Here is a 6,000-nt window from a genome sequence, read left to right as displayed (position 1 = left end):
TGCGCATCGTGCTTTACCTGATCATGTCTTCTAATTCTAAATTCTAAATTCTACTGTTCATCCGCCCAATACAGCAGGGCAATGGGAAGTTCTCCTCCCAAACACAAGGGCCCCGAGGTGTCAATTATCTTACTTGCGGCTTTGGATCAGACTAACCAATTAAGCAGATGCCATGGATTGAATCTGGGATCTTACTCCTTGTAGCTCAGTTGCTCTTGAGGTAAGTGTACAAAGTGACTGGAGTATCCTGAAATTTCAGCTTGAAATAATCTCACCTGAAATCTCACCCATGCCTTTGTCACCTCTAGACTTAATTATTCCAACCATTTATTGTTTGGCATCCCACCTCCCATCTTACACAAACTGAACTTATCCCTAATGCTGTTGCTCGAATCCTAAATTGTGCCAAGTCCCATTCCCTTGACAACCCTATGCTTTCCAGGAGAAAGATAGGACAGCAGATGCTGGAGAGCAGAGTCAAGTGTGTTGTGCTGTAAAATTATGGCAGGTCAGGCAGCATCCGAGGAGCAGGAGAATCAACATTTCGGGCGAAAGCCCTGATGAAGGGCTTACGCCCAAAACATTGATTCTGCTGCTCCTCAGACGCTGCCTGACCTGCTGTGCTTTTCTAGCACCACACTCTGAACCCTGTGGTTTCCAGTCTATATTGACTCCAGGTCTGGCATTGTTTCAGTGTTAAAATTCTTATACTTGCTTATAATATCCTCGTGGTGATCTCCTTATTATCTCTGTAACCCTACCAGCCTGCAAGACTTTAAGATCTCTGCATGTCTCCAATTCTGGCCTCTTGTGTTTCCCTGAGTTTAGTTGCTCAACCCCTGTTGAACCATAAACTGACCAGACCCTAATTTCCTCAGTTCCTTCCTAAATTCTTTCTTCATCTATCTAACTTCCATTCAGAAGCTTCTTAAAGCCTACCTCTTTGTCTAAGCCTTTGTTCATCTTGGAGTAGCACGGTGGCTCAGTGGTTAGCATTGCTCCCTCACAACACTAGGGACCTGGGTTCAGTTCCAGCCTTGGGCAACTATCTTGTGGAATTTGCACATTCTCCTCATGTCTGTGTAGATTTCCTCCCATAGTCCAAAGATGTGCAGGTGAGGTGGATTGGTCATGCTAAATTGCCCATTGTGTCCAGGGATGTGTAGGTTAGCTGGATTAGCTATGGGAAATGCAGGGTTATGGGGTTAGGGTAGGGGGGGTGCGGGGGGTCTAGGTGGGTCAGAAAGTTGATGTGGACTTGTTGGGCTAAATGTAGGGATTCTATGGATTTGACCTAACGTCATCTTATAAAGCTTAGTGTTGGATTTTGTTTGATAATCTATAACCAGCCTTAGGATATTTCACTGGATTAAGTGAGCTATAAAAATGCAGTTTGTTGTTGTATATTGTAGATATTTAAATAAGAAGTATTAATGAGTTGGAATATACCGTTCAAGTGGATCATCATCACCATGGCTAATTAGTGATGTGAATAAATGCTGGAACAAAAACAGAAATTGCTGGAGAAACTTTGCAGGTCTGGCAACGTCGTTAGGAAGAAAGTAGACTTAATGTTTTGAGTCCCTTGATAACTCTTAACATTAACTCTGCTTTCTTCCCACAAGTACTGCTAGTCCTGCAGAGTTTCTCCAGCAATTGCTGTTTCTGTTTCGGATCTCCAGCATCTGCAGTTCCTTTCCTGTTTTAGTGAATAAATGCTGGCCTTGCTAATGATGCTCAGAACCCGTGTTAGAATTGTGAAAAAAAGACCTGTCTCTCAACTCTAATGATCCAACTAAGCTCCATCTGTCTGACCAAACGACTCTCCGTCTCTGTCTTCAAATCTTCAATAGTCTCAGCCTCCACAAGTCACATACGGGAGAGTGAATTCCAAGTTCCACTATCGGATGACTTTGGACGTTGGAACTTGAAGCAGAAGTGCTGGTCACAGAGTCAGTGATCTGAGTGATTGTATCAATGACTCTCTGTTAAACTCAGATGCCAGCAGCAGCGATGTTTTTAACAGCTGTCACCTGTACAGGTTGCAGCCTCTGGTTGCTGGCAAATGATCAAGAGGAGGAGCTTAAGCTAAGGCAATGACGCAGGACATCTCGGGAGTCACTGCAGCAGGAGCAAATTGCATTGGATCTCATTGTGCTTTGTTTAGCTTCCATTATGATCAGTTTTGGATGTTAAATATCATTTCTAAACCAGACTGGTTGTTATATTCAGCTTAGGATCAGCCAAACCTAGATGGGGATTGTGGGGGTGGTGTGGAATGGACGACCGACTAATGTCAACAGTAATGACTCTTTCTGTAATAGTTTCAAGAGGGTGGCAGTGATACCAGTGCTGGGATTTTGAGCCATATCACATTATAAAGTTGCTATATTTAGCTGTAATGGTAGGGGAGCCGCACATTCTGATTTCTTGTCCTTAGCAAACCAGTGACACATTTACTTTGATTTGTTCCCTAGCCCCTTTTCACATTTTGTGGGTTTTGGTAACTTTTTGTGGTTCAGAATTTGTTGGCTGTGATTTTTGATTTTTTTGCAATCCATCAAGACTATTTCACCAATCATTTGGATCACGGGTAATGTTGAAACTCCTAACTGGTATATATTTGTTGAATATTGGTACTTGTATAACCTCTGTCCGAGCTTGTTGCTAGTAGATTAACTGACATTACTTGTAATATAACCAGCAGTCTGACTTCTTTCATGATTCGTTATCAACTTCAAATGTAATGCTGATATCCAACTGGAAACTTGGTATAATCGTTGAAAACAGAACTTTTTTACACTTTACATCCATCTGGACAGAATGCCCAGATGCAAGAATGTCCAGTTTGAAATGATCACAGCAATTTATTTTACAGGAGTTAAAAAGGCACCCTTTTCTCCCATGATATAAAATTGTTGAGATCACTTGAAATTTTGCATTGATGAAGGCAACATGAAAACGTTTGGTAATGTTACCCCTTTTCAGCAATATTCGAGTTCTCCGCTTCTATGCAGAATGTAAGCATTATTTGCAATTGACTGTTAAAAATTCTGCAGTCATTATTTTTAATTGTTATTTGTAATGGGGTGGTAGTCCAGAGTCATGGAGATCTACAGCCCAAAAAAAGGACCTTTCACCCACTGTGTCCGTGCCAGTCAAAAACAAACACCTAACTATTCTAATCCCATTTTCCAACATTTAGCCCTTGCTATTTATTTCATAGTTCTTATCGATGGAGGCCTTTGATCCCACCTTCCTTATAGCCCTAAGAAAAGTCTTAAATTCTGATTGTAAACTTTCTCCATGCAATGAATACCACTGACATCCCAGGATTCGTTGCCTGTTTAGCGAGCATTACCTGTATCTGGACAAGACTCCAAGAATGAAGGCATGTTTCAGAATCAGAACAACAAATATTGTGAAAGAAATAGCCGTATAGAAGGTTCAAAGAGAAAACTGCAAATTCTAGGAACTATAATGGAGCCAAAAAATTCACATCAGGACCATCAGGAAAATAGAATAAAATGATGTCAGTGTCTCTTACATCAGACAATTCCTGTTATCAGTTCAGAACTGTGCAATAGTATAATCTATGGGAATCATTTATTTTTCTGAGAAGTTATCATTTGCACTGTTCCATAGCAGTATATGTCAAAGTGTGGGGATGAAAGGGCAATCATGTCACATGATTTGGGATAGCATTGATAAGTGATATTTAAGTGGTCCATAGAGGCTCATGATTCAATTTCTGAAGTGAATCAAGACAGGGAAATCGAAATGAGGCACAGACCAGCCTTGATGCGTTTGCAGGCCCAAGGCATTGAATAGAATGTTCCTTTGTTGCTGTTCCCATGGAAACACTGCTGTTGGTCTCAGGATCTTTCAGTTGATGAGAGGACAAGAATGCACCAGGGATACCAGTCCTAATTAACGTCCCTTGGTTAATTTCCCTGAAGGGGAAAAAAAAGTAACAAACCAGATATTGGTCTGTCTCATCTTGTATACTTCAAAACTGGAGGGCCACCACATCCATTACCAAGTATCGAAGGGTTTTTTTTCTCCTGTGAGAAAAGATTTTGTTAGGCTTTGTGTTGTAATAAAAAAAAGATTCACCGTGAAGGGCCACATGTGTGGGTGTGGAACCAGAATTCAAGGTGAGTACACAAGCAAAAGAAATCAGGGAATTGAAGGAGGCAGGGAAAAAGGAGACGAAGAATTTGGAGTGGATCTAAAGAGTGCAGCACGTGCTCCTGCTTGGAGGAGCCTGTGGTCAACAATGTTTCTTTTTTGAAGAGGTCGTCATAGAGGTGTACAGCAGGGATACAGACCCTTTGGTTCAACTTGTCCATGCTGACCAGATATCCTAACCTAATCTAATGTCATTTGCTAGCATTTGGCCCATATCCCTTTAAGCGAAAGTGAGGACTGCAGATGCTGGAGAATAGAGTCGAGAGTGTGGTGCTGGAAAAGGCTTTTGCCTGAAACATTGATGCTTCTGCTTTTCGGATGCTTTTCCAGCACCACACTCTGGACCATATCCCTCTAAGCCCTTCCTATTCGTATACCCATCCAGATGCCTTGTAAATGCTGTAATTGTACAGCCTGTTCTTGATTTTCTTCCTTCCTGAATTGTAAAACAATGATGGGAGCTGACGGACTGGTTCTTGCACAGCTCTGCAAGCAGTCTCAGCAGGAACTGTGCCAAAGCATCCTTGACTCAAATCTCAATTTGCCAACTTTTATCTGGGGACTTGACCAGACTTGCTTGATGTTTCTTCCTGGATTGCTGGTGGTGGCACTTCCACCCTTGGCTCACTTGATTGTATAGCATTGCCTCATAAGTGTTGACTGTCTGTTATTCATGACCTGTCAGTCAGATATTCAGCTGATAATACAGCAATGCCCTCAGCTTCAGTGATTGTGGTTCTGGGGGCTAAGGCCTCTCATGATCAACTTCTGAACTCTGTCCGTTTGTACTCTCTGAGATGCTTGTTACTGGCGTCACAGTTTTGTTCTTCATTTTTCAATTCTTACTCAAAGTAATCAATTGTAACTGCATTTTTCCATCCAGTACACCAAGTAAGATATTCCACCAGGGATATTACTTGAATCGAGAAAGCTTTTTTCTAACAAGGTTAGTTGGGAAATAGAAAGAAATCCACATATCACTCATTGATAAATAACATTATTAGCAGCACTGATTCATAACATTGATGTACAGCATACAATCCACTCAACAGAGGATTATACGCCTGTGAACCTATTTTGAAATAATAGTACCATGTTTCACTTTAATGATTGGGTCAACTGTTTGTTTGGAAATTAAAGTCCAAAGACGTAGATTGACCATGCTAAATTGCTCATCGTGTCCAGGGATGTTCAGACTAGGCGGGTTAGCCAAGGGAAAAGCGGGGTGATAGGAATAATGTTGGGCGGGGTGGGATGTTTTTCGGATGGTCAGTGTGGACTCGATGGGCTGAATGGCCCGCTTCCATATGTATTGATCTTATGATTTTAAAGACATTTTACTCCATAACGTGCAGTATCAGTGAGGGCAGAAATTTACACTGTTAATATCAAACTGTTATACACCTTCCTATCCGGGTTGATAAATGCAAATGGAGACATGACCCATGTTGACCTAATAATACACCAGGTTCAATGATCTCCACTGGGAATGATATCTAGAAAGACTACAATTTATCTTTGGTGATTCCCCTCCCCTACTCCTTTGCTGGAACAGTTTCTCCTAATTATCATCATTGCCTCTTGGCAACTGTGTCCCAGATTGATCAGCTGAAGTCAAGAATAGCCCCTTGAATAAAAATCAAAACCTGCTGGAAATATTCAGCAGGTTTGGCAACAGCTTTGGAGTCAGAAACAGAGTTAATGTTTTTGGCCGGATTCATGGTCATTACCTTGAATCCTGAACTCTGTTTCACTTTTCTCCATTGTTGTCACCAGAGTTGATGAGCATTTCCAGCATGTTCTCATTTG

General features: G+C 41.5%; 2 protein-coding genes across 5 annotated transcripts in view; one reads left to right on the top strand and one right to left on the bottom strand.

Annotated features, from left to right (window-relative positions):
* The window catches only part of ccdc92ba (coiled-coil domain containing 92Ba), an 81,977-nt gene that overhangs the window by 6,245 nt on the left and 69,732 nt on the right, over positions 1–6,000 (top strand). The window lies entirely within an intron of this gene.
* rap1gap2a (RAP1 GTPase activating protein 2a) overlaps positions 1–6,000 on the bottom strand; it is a 516,227-nt gene that overhangs the window by 449,153 nt on the left and 61,074 nt on the right. The window lies entirely within an intron of this gene.

The sequence above is a fragment of the Chiloscyllium plagiosum genome, chromosome 28, assembly GCF_004010195.1.
Source record: "Chiloscyllium plagiosum isolate BGI_BamShark_2017 chromosome 28, ASM401019v2, whole genome shotgun sequence".
In the NCBI taxonomy this organism is placed as follows: Eukaryota; Metazoa; Chordata; class Chondrichthyes; order Orectolobiformes; family Hemiscylliidae; genus Chiloscyllium; species Chiloscyllium plagiosum.
Note: the sequence above shows the minus strand (reverse complement) of the source record. Positions and strands in the feature narration are given on the sequence as shown.